Source organism: Centroberyx affinis, unplaced genomic scaffold, assembly GCF_046629955.1.
Source record: "Centroberyx affinis isolate AG114_WGS23_722 - 3 ecotype Tasmania unplaced genomic scaffold, CSIRO-AGI_Caff_v1 ptg007942l_1, whole genome shotgun sequence".
In the NCBI taxonomy this organism is placed as follows: domain Eukaryota; kingdom Metazoa; phylum Chordata; class Actinopteri; order Beryciformes; family Berycidae; genus Centroberyx; species Centroberyx affinis.
Window position 1 is genome coordinate 379,239 of NW_027283983.1, and position 17,650 is coordinate 396,888.

General features: G+C 41.7%; 1 protein-coding gene across 1 annotated transcript in view; it reads left to right on the plus strand.

Annotated features, from left to right (window-relative positions):
* Nucleotides 1-388: 388 nt before the first annotated feature.
* Nucleotides 389-17,650, plus strand: part of LOC139639922 (equilibrative nucleoside transporter 1-like) — a 33,504-nt gene continuing 16,242 nt past the window's right edge. The window contains exon 1 of the mRNA XM_071514076.1: nucleotides 389-431. The gene's annotated coding sequence lies outside the window, so the exon portion shown is untranslated. The remainder of the gene's footprint in view (nucleotides 432-17,650) is intronic.

A 17,650-nucleotide genomic window follows, 5' to 3' on the forward strand; every position in this document is an offset into this window, starting at 1 on the left:
CTTGATTTATAAAATAAAACAGACACCAAAATTGCCAATCTATGATGTGTGGAATACGCGATTTTTTAAAGTTAATTAAAAGTAGATCAATTTAATATCAATTAACAGTGTTTCCAGTTGTGATTTGTCTCATACAGAATGTTTGAACCATTTTCTTCCTTTAAGAAGATGGATTACAGTATCACAAAAGTGACTGATTCACTGTGAAATTCAATCAATTACTTCCAGCACATTGTTGTTGTTTTTTTTGGACGACAAATGTTGCCCAAGCGAATACACCACGAGACGCACGTACGACGTACGACGGAGCTCGGAATTACAAGGAACACTTGAAGGCAGCATTAGCTCTAGTAGTCTCTTGAGCGGCGCGCACGAGCTCTTAGGACACAGACGGGATCAGACGCAACAGCTCTTCACTCACAGACCGTAAGGTAGGAAACATTATTATGGATAAAGAGTGTTTACAGTGTTATTGTCGTCCGATCATGACTGGCACCTTTAAGGACTGACGGCTGTTCGTGGTTTTATTACATTTAAAGCAAAACGTTTCGGCGAACTTTCTGATATAGACGGTTGTAAGGTTGTCTTTGAAGATATATATTTTTTTGACTTCGGATGTATGAAGCAGCTTTGTTAAATTTACGATTCCGTGGCTTATCTTGATGACCTAGCATCGTTACTGACGATAAAGCACATGCCGGTGTTGTGTTGCTGGACGCCCGCATGTCTCCTTTGTTGACGGGCATGTCGCGGAATTAAATTTAGCGCCAACTTCACGCATGGTCTGTCCGGGCTGTGGAGCATGTAGCCCGGGGATTAACGTTACACCCTTGGGGCATGCTGAGAAAATGGCAAAAAGTAGGCTGAAATGTCGCAAAAATGAGATGAGATCGATTCATTTTAGCTGGGGAACCTCCTCATCTCTTCAGTTTCTTTAGATCCCTTGATTGATTTCCACGTTTTCTGCCAAAACTACATCAAACCTTAGTCTTTAACTATGAATTAACACATAGGGTGCCCACATGTCCTGGGAAATGACTTAAATTATATTTTGCCCGTTAAAAGGTCTCAAATGCGGTTAAATGTAGCATTTTAAGTCTTTAATTCAGTTTCAGAAGCCTCAATAGTTGTGGTTTTCTGGGGTTTTTTTTCAATTGGAAATCAGCCCAGTCACACAGACTTTCGTCCATATATTTCATACCAACTGGCATTAACAGGGTCTTAAACTGAACTTGATAAAACCTGCAGACACCCTGATTACAGCCGTATCCCATGTGGCAGCTGATAAATGATGGGTCGCATGACTTGTCTGAGAGCGCGTGTGAGTGTCCGTGTTAACTGACTCGCTAGTTAATTAAATTTTGACCGGTAGCATGTGGGCGGACATCATGAGATAGATGCAAGCCTTTGAATAATAAGGTTGGCCTGATAACCGAGAATCCATTGAATGCAAGCATGCCAGCGATGATTCAAAAAGGACGCGCAGTTTTATCACGGACTCGCATTCCTGCTGTCTTGTGTTTTTTGGACAACAATTTGGATTAGAATCAGGAATCACAGTAGGGTAACAAGTTAAACCTGAGTTTATTTATGTAGGCCAAACCATAAATGGAAAGTCACTGCAATATTCATATACATTTAAAAAGATGAGATTTTTAACACGCCTTTGTGGCTTCTTTTGAACAACACATTTGTGTTATTTACCAACACAATAATGGCTATATATTTTAACACAAAATGTTATTAAAATGGCTTGTGTTGAAAAGTTACACAAATGTATGTTGTCCCAAGGAAGCCACACAGATGTGTTAAAAATGGCACATCCTTTTTGTGTAGCCGTGTAGGAACTTGTGCCTGTGGTACTCAGTAGTGAGTTTATTGTACTGAATAGTATTTTTTTTCTTTTATGGCACTATTTAAGGATTTTCTGTAGTATATATTTTTTTGCCCATAGTAGCAGATTCATATTTTGAGGTTTTAATGGGATATTTCTATGAGCATCCTAATAAAATATCTTATAGGATTATAGTTCTTCATCATGAGTGATCTTTCTAACTCTCGGGTGGGTGGTGTGTTTCCTGGCTTGCTCCATCATTTCACACGTGTCTGTCTGAGCTATTTGTGTCTCTGTTGACCCTCCACCAAGGAGAGGAGCGCACCAGAATGGCGGCTTTGTTTTCCGCTGAACAGCTGATGGACTGCAGCGACCGGTGGGTGCAAATGAGCATCTGCTTTATACAAGAGAGCGAAGGACTTAAGTTTCCCACCTGTTGCTTGGGTCGAGCGCATGAAGCTAACGTCAGCCAAATGATTACAGTCAGAGTTTAACCAGAGAAATCGGTTTATTAGCATCCTTTTTCTTGTTTGTTTTTAAAGTCTTTTAATTTGAACCCATCAGTGCTGTGAGTAAGTGGAGTAGTCATGGTGATAAGCAGGGTCGCAACTGCCAGTTCATCAGTCAGCAATTTATCCAAACCACTTGAACCAACTACAGGCAGGCAGCTGGAGATGGGCTTTGTTCCTGCTCTCTGAGTGGCGGGAAATGGTTTAGCGTGTACAGGGGAGCGTCAGGCTGAAGACAATGGATTTGGCAACCTTGTGTGCCCCCACCTTCTTTCAGCAAGAATGTGATATATTTATTTATTTTAAATCGTTTTCTTTGTTGCACCCCAGGTTTTCCTCAAGGATTTAGGTTATACAGCTCTCATTTGTTTGTAGTAGACTCCTATTTTCCTGTTTCTTTATTTTGTATTGCCCTCATCACATCCCAGTTTTGCGAAGCACGGCCACACACTGTTCCTGTCTGCTCATCGTTGTCTCCTGGGCTCTTCCCTGCACAGACCTGCAGCTGCCTGAAGTTAATTAAGTGATATAGGGACGAGCAACATATGGGGGCTGAGTAACAAGGGGAAGCAAGTAGGGACAGATTTCACCAGGTATAGTCAGATGTGTAAAAGTTCAGTTATCAAGGGAGCAGAGGAGGGAAGATGGCACAGTTTGGGAATGAAACTGCCCCCTGCTTCCATTCAGTCCTCCAGGCTGCCTGTGACTAAAGGATGAGACATGTGCAATGGGGTTAGCACCACACTGCTCCCTATTCACAGTGTGCAATATAAGAAGATAGCAGTTCTTTTTGGTGGGCAAATCTAGCTCTTAAAAAGAATCCTAAGGTTTTACTTTATTCCCTCTAGGTAACAACAGCACAGCTGGATCTGCTTTGGTTGGGGTTGTGGGGTTGGGGAGCAATTAGAGGCTGAGTGAATCAATGCGCTACACGCAGTTCTACGATTAAACAGTGAAAAAATTTTTTGTGGTGGTCAGTGCTGATATTGAGGCGGCCTGCCACAAAGTAAAGTATGTGTGTGGGAAACACTGGTCGCTGTTTCACTGCAGCCAGGAAACGAACTGTCTTCCAAAGTGCTGCGCAAATATTATCATTATCTAGAAAAGAACAATTATGTTGGCGAGAAGTTGCTTCCTTTGTGTGATAACGTGACTGTCATGGCAGTGAAGATATCATTCAAGGGGCAGCAGGGTGGTGTAGTGAGGAGCGAGACCGGCATTCAAACGGATTACCTGGGTTCAAGCCCTCATGTTGGCAAGCATCCGCCCTGCTGAAGTGCCCCTGAGCAAGACACTGAATCTCTACCTTCTCCAGTGCTGTTCTGTACCTCACCCTGTGTTTTGGCTTCATGGTGGAGTGGGACAAGCGAGAAGGGAATTTGTCCCACATTCATATTAGTATTATTAATGGGATGTAATTTCTTAGTAGTGAATTCTCTTGGGTGTGTTTGTTTGATTGGATTTCTACCCCCAGCTTTCCAGAGTGTAAAGTTCCAGTGCTGTAAAAGGTTTGTTTGGGTTAATCTCTCCTGTCTCCACGTTTCTTTGTCCATCGGATCATTAGGTTCCCTACAGTGTTACCTAGGCCTGCTGGGTCTGCTTGGATTGCTACTGAATGCTCAAATGCCTCTCTATCCATGTGGAAGTGATAAGGTGAATATGTATTTGGCCGTCTATCAACAACGCCACACTGCAGCCTATGTTCCGTGACTTGAGCCTTGGTTTGTATTGTCAAGTTTTTTTTAAACCTATTGGCTTGATTTACTTTTTTTTAGGATTTTAATATGGCCATAAGTGAAAGGCCTGTGGACAAATTGTATGAAGCGACGGTTACTGGCTGAGAGATTGGCTACCACGAAAACCAAGACTGTGGATGTGATGGGGAGTTATGAAACTTCAAGGCAACGTTTCATTAGCTGCCAGGGTGACTGGCTGTGATTACCGTCGGCTTCTATTAAAGGCGTACTCGTACTCACAAAAGGCGACCACAGGCGTGCAGTGCTGAAATGGGGATGACTCATCTAGATCAGTGGTTCTCAACTTTTTTGGCTCGTAACTCCTTAGAACAAAGCCAGGACTCTGTTGTTGCAGGCGTAGATGCATGATTGCTGCTGTTAATCTAAACAACAATGAAAATGCGGACATGGGGTGGATTGTATGTTAAGCTAACGTAGGAGTTTTGTAGGAGCTTCCCTTTTGTGCAGTTCAAGGCTAGTTGCATCTCCATTTGTCTCTGTCAACAGACTAATGGGATGAAGCCACATAAGGAGCTGGTATTGGTCCATTTGCCACGTGTGTGTGTGTGTGTGTTTGAGACCCCCTGCTGATAGCAGCTTTGTCACCCTACCAATGAACTGTCCTCTGATTGCAGGTCTGGCCGCTTTTGGAGCTTTTACAACTTGGCTAGCTATGACAGTTCAGCAGCTCCATGGCCACATTCCTTCACTGCTTTATATATTTTAGTGCTCATGAAACTGACAATAGCAGTTGAGTAATCCTGTTGCCCAGCATTTTCTCCTTTTTTATCATTCAAAACCAGAGACCATACATGATTGATTTTTATTGGGGAACCTTGGGAACCTAGGACTATATAGTTTTTTTTATCGTTTTCATGCTCTTGATTTCTCTAAATTTTCTAGCTTTGCTGGTTGATATAATGACATTTTTATAGAAGGTTATATCTGTGCTTTTTAAGATTAGGCTGTTCACACCCACGGGTTCCCCCATTGCTTGTGCCAGTCTATTCCTGGAGACTGGGGCGTTTTTTAAATTCTGATCTATTCTCCCCCTAGGTAGACTCAGGACCCGGTTAGTGACCTTATTGCTTGGAAGATGAGAAGGAGGAAGTGCAGTGTGAAATGGGAATCGGGATCGTAAAAGTCAATGTACCGCAATGCAACAGTAATGTATTCGTGGGACATTTTCACCAAGGACTGATAAGCAGGCTGCATTTTGTGTGTGTCTGTTATTCTCGGAAGGAGATGAAATGGGAAACCCGGTTGCCAGACACAGATGTGAAGGCCATATGAATGATTACTATGCAGTATATGCTTGTAAAGCGATATGTAGGCTATGTGCTTTAAGGAATGACGGCCATGTTGTGCTTCTGAAGATCGCATGTGTGATGGCAATCAGAGGGTCTAATTCTGAACCTACCCTGCTCTGTTGGCACTTGAACGCACTATGGTAAGACCTGTGTATCCAAGATCCAATCATCTGTGGATAAACAAAGCCTGACTGTCTGATGTCAATCTAAAGCATGGGGTCGTTAAACACTCTAGTATGTAATTCAATGATAAACTAGTTGGATTTGTGTAAGTAGAGGAAGGGTAGACAAAAATTAGTCGTTAGAGTGATCAAATTTAATTACATGTGGTGTACATCCTCGTGAATGATTTACGTATGTACTTGTTAAGTCTGTGTGTGTGTAAGTACGTTTGTATGTAATGCATCCTGCTGGCCCTAGCGTTATGTGTGTGTGTGTGTGTGTGTGTGGGCCCAGAGTGGAACATGACCTCACCTCAGTAAATCAGAGCTTTGACTTTCACGATGTGGAAAAAAACATTCTCTTGACTGTTGTTGTTTACACTGTGGTTTACACTGTTAAGTATAGGACTCCTATCCGGAAGAAACATGTGGTGTCCTCACATTGAAGGTGTGTTTGTTTGACCACTATTTGAGTGAATGAGGGTGTGTGCAATACTCTATTATCCAGTTTTTGCTGTATCATGTAACAGACAAAATGTCCTGAGTGGATGATAAAGTATTCCTCTTACCTAGACCTTATAACAAGCTTCATTTCAGATTTGATTCCATCCTTTATTTAACCAGCTAACATTTAGATGCAGTATCTTTTTCAAACACTCAAGTGTTATAAGTACAGTATTTACTTTTAGAACCGCTCAATACCCTTTTTTTGACAACCAAGTGCAAACACCATATTTGCAGAGTACTGATGTGAACTCTTTAATTGACTTTGGCAATGCTACATTCAATAGCATGTTAATTTTGAAGCAGTTTTGTCAACTACTACATTTCTAAACCTACCCATCTTCCCATTTTTAAATTGCATCTTCCTGTATTTGTGGAGGAATTAACCACTACAAATAATTTATAATCTCATCAAATAGCATTGTGCTGGAACTGGTTTTGCTACCTGTAGGCTTCACTGATACAGGTATTGGTTCATAGGGCTGTCAAAATTGGCCAAAAATGACGTTTGATTATTCCTTCTAAAAAAACACATAGGTTCGAACCATTCAAATATCTATTTTTGCGCATTAGGCCTATGTCCATAAGAGACCAATACAAACCAATACAACGAGAGACATAACTACTTGTATAGGTATATTTATTTCAACATAAACATGTCATTTAAAAGATCTACATACCTACACATTACAAAATAAACAAATAAAATAATATCCCATACCGTAAAACTTAATTTAAAGACCGTAGACCTCTCTCTCTCTCTCTCTCTCTCTCTCTCTCTCTCTCTCTCTCTCTCTCTCTCTCTCTCTCTCTCTCTCTCTCTCTCTCTTTCTCTCTCTCTGTGCTGTGGTTGGTGCTTTAGATTTGTTGAAATGGGATGCCGCCACTTTCAGCCTGCCCAGCCAGCCTTTCAATGGCTCTGACCCCGAGCCCTTTACGCACAGCCAAGTTGATGGTGTGTGCCACACATGGTATATTCACTGTTTCAAGTTGTCTCTCCACTGCATTGACGTAATTGGTAGCATTGTCCATTGTAATGGCAGTCACAGATTCCCTTTTTATGCCGTAGACGTCCAAGATGTCTTGAATGCATTTGCCTACATTCTCTGCATTGTGGCTTTCCCTAAGCTCTTTTGAGTACATAGTCGTGCATTTCCCAATCGTATGAAATCCAGTGGGCCGTTGCTGTGACATAGGATGCTGTTGCTAGGGAGGTCCACCCATCCGTGGTAAGAGCCACATCTTTGTCTTTGAGTAATTCCTTTATTTTGTCTGAGGTGCTGTTGTAGATTTCTACGATTCTATTGGTGATTGTTCCACGGCTAGGGACACGGTACCCTGGTTCCAATTCCTGACAGAACTCTCTGAAGCCCGTCCCATCAACTATACTGATCGGCCTCATGTCCTTGCATATGAACGAAGTAAAAGTTTTCTTCCTGCAAGCCTCTTGTCGTGCTGCAGATAGCGAGCTTGTGGCGGGCGGTGTAAAATATGAGTCGACGTGGCTGTTTGGGTGGAGTTCCGGACATCAGGCCATGCTCATTTGGGTGCATATTTTCGAGATGTGCCCTCAGGTTGCTAGTGGTGGAATGGTAGGCTAACTGTAGCTTACATAGCTTGCATACAACTTTATCTCGAGGTTCGACAATTTTGCCGTCTACTGACCAAAATCCGAAGTATTTTCAAACGGGGCTTTTTAGATTGCTCGGCATGCAAATCCCTCTCTCTGCGGCCGAGTTGGGTTGTGAACTCTCTGCCATCATTACCACACGGTTGTTGTTGAATTATTCGCTCGTTTTAGCTTGACCTACATTTCATTTTCAATGAAAGTGACGTTGTGTGACTCCTGTCCGTCATGCAGTGCATTCAGTGCAGCGGCCCAGGCCCAGGTAGTGCTGCTTTTTTTTTCACAATCAAATATTAATTTTCACAATCGAATGTCTGTTTTTTTTTTTTTACAATTCGATTATATAATCGAATGTAGAATATTCGTTGACAGCCCTATTGGTGCACCACTTTTTGATGCCTTTGAAACAGTGTTTCACCTGTGATGGTGGAAAAATTCTCTTATTTACTACATATTAAGGATGGGACAATAACCAGTATTACTAGCTATATATTGCGGTAAAAAAAAACAGTAATGCGATAACCACGGCTCTTGTTTGTCATCACTGATGTTTTGTTTTCTTCATCTTCCTGACTGAGTTAAAGTGGAGGCAGGCCAGTAGCACTTTGAGACACATTTGACTTTATTTATTTGAGATGCTATTTATTTTAGATGCTGTTATTTGGATTTGTATTTAGTTTGTTTAGAACTGTCCTATAAACTAAGCCAACATTTTGTAATGTTTTTTTTTTTTTTAAGAAAAAAGTCAAATGTCTTGTGATTGATATGATTAGTTTTTAAGTAGGCTAACTGAAGCATACTACAGTTTTTAAAGTTTTCATCTTTTTAATAATTATCGAGGTAATATCAATCAATCAGTCAATCAAACTTTATTTATATAGCGCCTTTCATACAGGTTAGTGCAGTTCAAAGTGCTTCACAGATGACTGACAAGTGGACAATTAGACAGAACACGTGTGGACCGTAAAAACAATTTGAGACAATGCAAAAATAAGAAAGAAAAATGATGACAATACAATAAAAATAGATTTAAAAGCAAAAATATATAATAATAATATTAATAAAATAACAGATTAAATAAAATTTGACAACATAAAAACAATAAAATAAGTGAATAAAATAAAGTTTATAAACCATTCTTAATCAAAAGCCAGGCTGAAGAGGTGGGTTTTAATTTTACGTTTAAAGATTTCAACACTTCTAGCTGCTCTCAGATTCACAGGCAGACTGTTCCAGCGGCTCGGAGCATAAAAGCTAAAAGCTGCCTCACCAAAAGTTTTAGTCCTGTACTTTGGAACAACTAACAGACTTGTGCCAGAGGACCTGAGGGGCCGAACTGGTTCATATACTGTAAGCATGTGAGACACACATGCCGGTGCAAGACCATGAAGTGCTTTAAAAACAAGTAAAAGAATTTTAAAATCAATACGGAAACTGACAGGCAACCAATGTAAGGACTTTAAAACAGGTGTAATGTGTTCTCTCCTTCTGGTCCTGGTCAGCAGGACCAGAAGGGCCGCAGAGTTCTGAATCAGCTGTAGCTGATTTATAACGTTTTTGACTAGACCAGATAGGAGAGCATTACAGTAGTCCAGCCTGCTCGATATAAAAGCGTGCATTAGTCTCTCTGTGTCACTCAGAGAGAGAAATGGTCATACTTAAGCAATATTTTTGAGATGATAAAAAGCAGATTTGGTGACAGACTCCACATGAGCCTTAAAGTTCAGCTCTGAGTCAAAGACCACACCAAGGTTTCTTGCTTGTTGGCTTGGGGTAAGTCCAAGGGAATTTAACTTTGTGACTCTCTCTCTGAGCTTTAGAACCTATGACTTCAGTTTTATCCTGGTTGAGCTGTAAAAAGTTTTGTGACATCCAGACATTGATATCTCAAATACATCTAAAAAGGGAATCAATTGGTCCCGTGTCATCAGGAGACACGGCCACATAAATTTGTGTGTCATCGGCATAACTATGGAAAGAGATGCCGTGTCTCCAGGGCCCAGTATTTCAAAACTTGTAATCTGGATCAGAATAATCCGGATAATGAAATCCTCCTTTTCTCAGTCATGGATCACGGTGATCCTGCTGACTTTATCTGAGTATTTCAAAACACAGGCAGGGTGGATCACTGTGATCCCTACCTGGCCGGATACGGATTTCCCAATCTCAAGTCTCCGCCTCCGGGATCTGAAACATGGCGGACTACTTCATGAAAGGAGTAGCACAGAGCCGACTTTCACGTCAAAAGTGTAAGTTAACCGTCGTCTATTGTGTAGCGGTTTTAATACCATACGAACGGCAACCAACACATCATGCAAGCCAACTATTTGAATTGTCACCTTATTAAAAGCAGGCCGTGGCGATCTCTAATTGAGACGCGGCCGTGCTAACGGGAGCTAACGCGGCTCCATTGACTTGTGTGTTAAGCAGCTAGCGGGCTATCATTAGCGGCTATCATTAGCGTCACGTCATTTGCAACACGGCAGATTTACAGTATAAGCAGGCTGCATTGTGTACAGACCTGCTCAGTGCTTAGAAAACACAACGCAACACAGTTTGAGTATTAACTACAAGGTTTGTTCAGAAGGTTCAGAATGCTACAGTAGCCTAATGCTGGTGATGAGGAAGCCTATGAGAGGCTCCTCAAAATGGAGACAGAAAGGGCAATCAAACAGACTGAACTGGCCAAAGAGCAAATTAAGCTGACGCTGCTTCAGCAAAAAGAGACAGAATTGAAAATCAAGCTGTTAGAGAAACAGCTTGACATTTGAAATAGCATGGTCCTGTTTTAGTTAGTGGTCACATTATTTGACATGTCTTTGTTGGAATAAAACTTTGTTTGGACCCTGCATCCCTTTGTCTTTCTCTGTTTTGGTACATGCAAGTTACAATGTTTGGTGAACTAGAATTTGAGAAATAATTGTAATTTTATTTACAGCAGTTTTACAGTGTGGTCAAAATTTTTACTATGCTTTAAATTTTTTGATATTACTTAAATTACTTGTTAGAAGTACAACACTAACACTTAAGTGTAACGAACATCTTGAGTAACAATATCTAGGAGAAGTATGAGCTGAGAGTTTGTCAGTCCAAGTCAAATCCACCTCTGAGGTGGGATTCAAATGATCCTGAAATTTTGGTATCAAGTTGATCCAGATATCTGACTTAACTTTTGAAATACCCAAATCAGCCTTTTATCTGGATTCAAGGGAGGATTGGATTACCAGAGCTGAAACCCTGATCTTCAGGATCAGGATTCTCCTGATCTGTGTTGAAATACCCAGTTTTCAGATCAGATCTAGATTTAATCCAATCCGACCAGGATAATCCTGTCAGATCACGTTTGAAATACTGGGCCCTGATGACATCACCGAGGGGTAACATGTATAGATTAAAAAGAAGTGGCCCTAAAATCGATCCTTTGGGAACCCCACTGGTTATTTTGGAGGTTTTAGAGAAGTTGTCATCAATTGCAACAAAGAACTCTCTGCCAGAAAGATAAGAGGAAAGCCAATTATAAACAGTTCCCAACAGTCCAGTGTGATCCCTAAGTCTATTTAAAAGAATTTTGTGATCAACTGTATCAAAAGCAGCGCTTGGATTGAGTAGTACCAACACTGAAGGTTTATTTGCATCTAGATGTATCCTGATGTCATTGACTACTTTTACTAGGGCTATCTCAGTGCTATGATTAGACTGAAAACCAGATTGAAACAATTCCAACTTATTGTTTGAGTTAGTAAAATTGTTTAATTGAATGTTCACCAGCTTTTCTAAAATTTGACTTAAAAACAGAAGATTGGAGGTGGTCTGTAGTTGCTGGGTATCGAGGGATCAAGGCTACTTTTTTTTAAAAGAGGCTTCACAAGTGCAGTCTTGAATGCTGTGGGGAATACGCCTCGTTGCATCGAGTCATTAAAAATTGCAAGGACCTCCTCAGATACTGAATTAAAAACATTTTTAAAAAAGGAGGTTGGGATTGGTTCAAGGGTGCATGTGGAGGACTTCAGTGTTGTTACCACTTCCCTAAGCATTTCAGCGTCAACCAGGCTAAAACTGTCCATCAGGGCTTCACACTGAATGCTGGATGATTCTTCAGCTGTTATGGCATTGTGTAGTTGACTGATACTAGACCTGATGTTGGCTGTCTTCTCTTTTAAGTAGTCCGGAAATTCATCATTTCATCATTCATACATTTAGAAGTGATAAGATGGTTGCTATGGTCTGTAACAGGGTTAATGAGGTGATTGATGGTGTTAAAAAGCACTCTGGGGTTGCTTATGTTAGAATTTATCAGGTTAGAAAAATAAAATTGCCTAGCAGTCCGAATTGCTTTATTATACATTTTTAATTTTTCTGATAAAATCTCTTTATGCACATGTAACTTAGTTTTGCGCCATCTGCGCTCTGCGATCCGACAGTCCCTCTTTAAATTAGTGGTTTCATAATTCTTCCATGTCATGCCCCTCTTTTTAATGGTTTTTCTGATTTTAAGTGGTGCAACAGCATCAAGGGCTGTAGCCAACTTATTGTTAAATGCATTAAGGCGACTGTCAATTGAAGAGGGAGTAGATATAATCTGGCAATATGTGCTGAGAAGTTTGAGGTCACTTAAGGAGTAAGACAATGTGTTTTTACCACTTGCTCCATAGAAGTTGGCAGTGTACAATAAGGGCATTTTCACACCTGCGCTTTTAGTCCGGTTAAATTGGACTCTGGTTAGTTTTCCCCCTTGGTGCGATTCGTTTGGGCAGGTGTGAACACAGTAATCACTCAGGTGCGGACCAAAACAACCACACCGAGACCCTTTAGAGGAGGTGGTCTCGGTCTGGTCCCAAACGAACTCTTGAGCGGTTCGTTTGTGGTGGGAACGTGATCCGACCTCGATCCGACCCAACTACCAGGTGTACTCAATTTACTCCGCAAGTTTGACCTAAATGGCTCCTGTAGCCAGGTATAGCAGGTATAGTCAGTATAGCATTTTCAAGACGTTTCCTCAAAGTGCATTCGGCATTCTGCTGGTACAGTTTTGCCTGGTATGTTGCCCAGATAATTACAACAGTTATGAGCAAATGCCAACTCTGCTGTTGCTCCATGTTGCATAGCAATATGCACTAGAACACAGGACCTTCTTCCTGTATTTACTTTCTTGTTCCCGCCCCAGACACATCTGACCAATAAGCAGAGTGAATGTTCTCATGTGGTTTGTAGTGATGCATTTTGGTTTGCTTGGATTTTTCTCTGTGTGAAAAGAAACCGAACCAAGGGGAAAACGCTACAAGTTTACAAACTCATCAACTGATTCGGACCAGAGCAAACAAACTATAGGTGTGAAAACGCCCTAAAAGACATTAAAAAATACACAGTGGCGGTCTGAGAGAGCCATGTCAACAACAGAAGAAACATTTATGTTCAGCCCATATGAAATTACCAGGTCCAAAGTGTGACCTAGGGTATGAGTTGGCTCATTAACATGTTTAAAATCCATACACTCTAGTAAATTTAAGAAGTCCTTCACTTTGTTATCTGTCTTGTTATCAACATGTATATTAAAATCACCAATTAAAATTGAACTATCATATTTAGCGTGAATGCATGTGAGAAACTAAGAAAACTCAACCAAAAAAGTAGAGAGACAGAGTTTTGGCGGTCTGTAGATTGTTACTGTCAACAATGGCGGCTGACAGATTAAGGTTAGCCTACTGCATTATACTCAAAAGAAGAAAACGCTCCAAGGTCAACGTTTCTACCCTTTAGAGTCTCAGTGAGTATTGCAGCTGTTCCCCCCACCTTTCCTACCTTCTCTACAGGATTGGGAGAACACATAATTTGCGGGACAGGCTTCTTTAAGTGTTGCTGGTGCATCCATGCCCAACCAGGTTTCAGTGAGAAATAGTCTAGTTCACTGTCAGCAATTTCAGGAGGTTGTGTTTTGATGTGTACAAGATTGTTCATGACAGTGCCGTTGGGTCTGTTTTTCAGACAAGGCAGGCGTGAATTTGGCCTAGTGGCAATTACATTTATACTAGAGTATACTTCACCGGGCTTAAAATGATAAAATTCATTAAAGTAATAAAAATTATTGAGGCAACACTGTGTCTCTCCGTTAAGGCAGCTGAGAGACAGCATCCATACTTGTAGGGGGTGTCGGAGCTTGAGAAGGCTGTGGGCAGAGGGGAAGTGACCACATCCGTGTCCACAGTGGCACAGGTGTTTTCAGTGATCAGTCATTTGCGTGGAGAAGCTGAGACACTGTGGAGAATATTTGCAGTTAACATCCGTGACTCCAGGCGGCTTGGGTGTAGTCCATCTTTTCTAAAATACGAGGAACGTTCCCAAAAGAGATTCAAATTGTCTCTGTAAAAGAGTCCATGTGTGGAGCAGCGTGAGTGGAGCCATGTGTGCAAGCTGAGAAGTCTAGAGCAGTGGTTCTCAACGGGGGGTCCGGGGACCACCAGGGGTCCTTGAGGGCGTTCCAGGGGGTCCCCAGAAAATTGATGAATTGTTAAACTTCATTATTTTGTCATTTTAGAATGACTATTTTGATCATAGTTTCACTGTTATCTCTCTACCTACAGTACAGGTAGTCATGGAATTCTGGACAAAATCATATTTAACAATAAAAATATTCTCAGATTTGGGTCCGAGAGACAAAATCTCATCAAATGGGGGTCCGTGGCCCTAATGTGGACTAAATTAGGGGTCCTTGATATGAAAAAGGTTGAGAACCACTGGTCTAGAGAACTGGCCAATCCCATGACCCAATTTAGGAATTGGACCGGAGATAAAGAAACTTTTCCCATGGTGGCCTTTCAGCATGTTAAAAAGAAGGCTAAAATCATGTTTCAGCAGTGGTATATCGAGATAATTTTGGTCAAGAAAATCGTGCTATGAAACTTTTATGTCAGCTCTGGTAATTTCCTGTGATGGCATTCCTGCCTAATGAAGGGCAGAGGAAATGTCTTGGTAAGAGCCCTGCTGCTACCAGGCCCCGGGAAGTGACCTGGAGTGCCTCGTCATATGACCGGCATCATACTACTGTGTGTGTCAGCCTGGGAATGAAGGCTGCGCTGTTGCAGAGGTATGCTGCTGAGACAAGAAAAATGTCCTCTTCCATTAGGATTAGCCCCGTGATCAAGATGGTATAGGCCAGTTTTTACGTAAAAGGTTGACTTCAGCAATGACTCTTTACCCCGAGACACCCTCACACACGCACACACACACAGTAAAGGCTAGGTCACACTAGACGATTTAACACAGGTTCTAGGTCTGACTGGACCATCCTGGTTGAGTTGATCTAGGAGAGCGCACTCCAGCCTAACAGTCACGCAGATTGTTCTGTAGTGTGAACGGTGTCAAGACTGGAAACTGTTCACACTACTGTATTTGTTTGGCCCGACAAGATTTTTTCAAACATGACTGATTTCGTCCCATGGGTCTGGTTGGGCTCGTAGTACAGAGTGACGCATCACTAAGACTGAAATCTGAGAGTGACATTGGCAACAGCTAATGGGAGTTTAGCTCAAGCGGGCAGAAAGAAATGCTTTTGGAAAACACTGTTTTTTGTGAGAGGAAGGGGTTTTCATTTTAGCCAATTAAAAAAACAATATTGCGATGAATAAAATGAGGTTTGCGTTCGATTGGCTACACCGGAACAGATAACAGGAGAGGAGTTGCCATGCTCGTTCTAAAGAAGTTATTCAAATAAAGTTGCACCAAATGGTCATTTGTAGGAGCAATAGTGCAGCCAAATTTAATTTCCAGGTCACATAATTTCAATTTTGGGCATATTAGCAGCCAAACTGGTTGCACTTTAGAGGCCTAACGTATGCAATTACAAACAGTCAAATCAGTGTTAACCTTGTAATGACCTATTTTGTAATTGTATTTACTGTGAGTTGTTCTGAACAACTGAGAAAATGTTTTTGCATGACAAAATCGGGTAGTGTGAGATTCCTCGTCTTCATGTGTGTGACACCCATCTTTTTTCCATAAGATGGTTTGAGCAGCCCTGTAATAAAGGACGACTAATGGAAGACAGTGGAGACGGATGGAGCACCGCTTCCCTCCGCATGTTTCCTTATTTACGCCCCCACTGGATAAAGTGAGCCAGAGAGAGAAATAGAGCCTCGGAGGAGATTTTCAACTAAATCTTTTTGAAATTTGCAGAGTAATATTACACCAAAATCAGCGTCTTTGTTGTCAGTAGTTGAAAGACGAAAGTGTTTCAGAAGCCGCATTCAGAAAAAAGGGGTTATACATGCATGTCTAACTTCCTGGGAGCTCTGGGTAGGAGATTGCCTCATCATGCAACACTGGAACAGTCTTGTAGTTTGGCCCTGGCTTTATTGGATGTGTTTCTACTGAGTGGTAGAACTTGTCGTGTGGAATAAAATTGAGAGGAAACGATCAATTACTGTCACCCTTTTGATTCTAAACCTTTTTCCTCTGCAGCGCTGATTCTTGGCGCTTGGTGCTGTTGAGAGGCAAACCAATTGAAGTGTCATTGACTGAGGACAAACTGGAGTTTTACAGCACACTACAGACTACAAAGTGTCCTGTGTGTGTGTGTGTGTATGGTGGGCACCACTTCAAAACCAGGCACCTCCTGCCAGCTGGCGCAGTCTGATGACACGTTTAGCAGAGTACTTAACAGGAATTTGGAACCTGGCTGAACCAATCAGCTTCTATCAGCCTCGTGACATGTGGCAGCATCTGTAATTCCATTGGCCATGATTTAAAATTTGGCTTTATTGGATTGTGCTGCTGGGATTGAGTGTGTCATGAGGGCCAGAGGGGGGAGAGGGAGAAGGCACACAAGTGTAAAATCCTATCTTGGATGTGTGTGTCGGTGTGCCTCAAAGGCCATTCCAGGTCTAGCCAAGCCATGGTCAAAGTAGCAAGTCTGTAGGAGGTCCAAGTCTATAGGAGGTCCAAGTCTATAGGAGGCCCAAGTCTATAGGAGGCGCTCTAAGCCCAGTCAGATACTGAGAGCTGGTGGAAAGTTGTTGCTTTTAATTGACCTTTGTTCTAATAAGTAGCCTACACAACCTCTCACAACTCTGCAACTGGTTTCCTTGAACTCTTGGGGTTTGGGCTCATTTTAAGTTCCTCTGCGTCAAACCCATGATGAGGGCACAACCAGTGGCTATTGTGTGACACACGTACAATCTCTTCTCTTCTCTTGTGAGACTATCAGATTTTTTGTCCCTCGTCACTCACACGCAATGCAGACCTTGTTTCTCAGTGGTCAAGTCAAGTTTATTTATATAGCCCTTTGTCACAAGCATGTCTCAGAGGACTTTACAGAGAATGTGTCTAGCTAGGTCTAACTAAACACAATCAATGGTTTATTATGTAGGTTGTTATGTAGGACAAACATCGCAAAAAACACAGGTAGGCAAGAGCAGATTTAGCAAGACAAACAATCTACCTATTCTACATAGCCTAACCGACAGAAACTGGACAGTGGTTTCTCACAGTCGGGCTACACCTCCTCAGTCGGGCCCCTGTTCAGTCCAGTGTAGTTTGTGTCCACGTTACCTTACAGATTAGTCTTATTTTCGAACCTAAAGCACAGAGCAGCGCAGATGAAATAAATTAGATGCTGCCAGGCTCATTTTACGGAACTGGAAGACTCCACACCGTCCACAGTGGACGGGGCGGTTGAGGCTTATGACTGAAACTGCCTCTTTTGAGGATACGATTGCCAGAGTGAATGATCTCCGAGGGAAATCTGGAAATGTGGCCTGGAATCACTTCCTCATATATGTTAAGGATGTAACATCTAAGAGTGTGGAGTTTTTCGTGGCTTGGGCTACATGCTCTATCATGCTCTTTTAAAGGAATGCACCAAGTTTTTGCAAGTTGAGGTAGACTTATAGCTGCTGTCTTGACTGGATGCTTTGTTTGACTACCACTTTTTGTATTATTGTTATTTTCATTTTATGTCTGTTTTTGTTTGTGCTA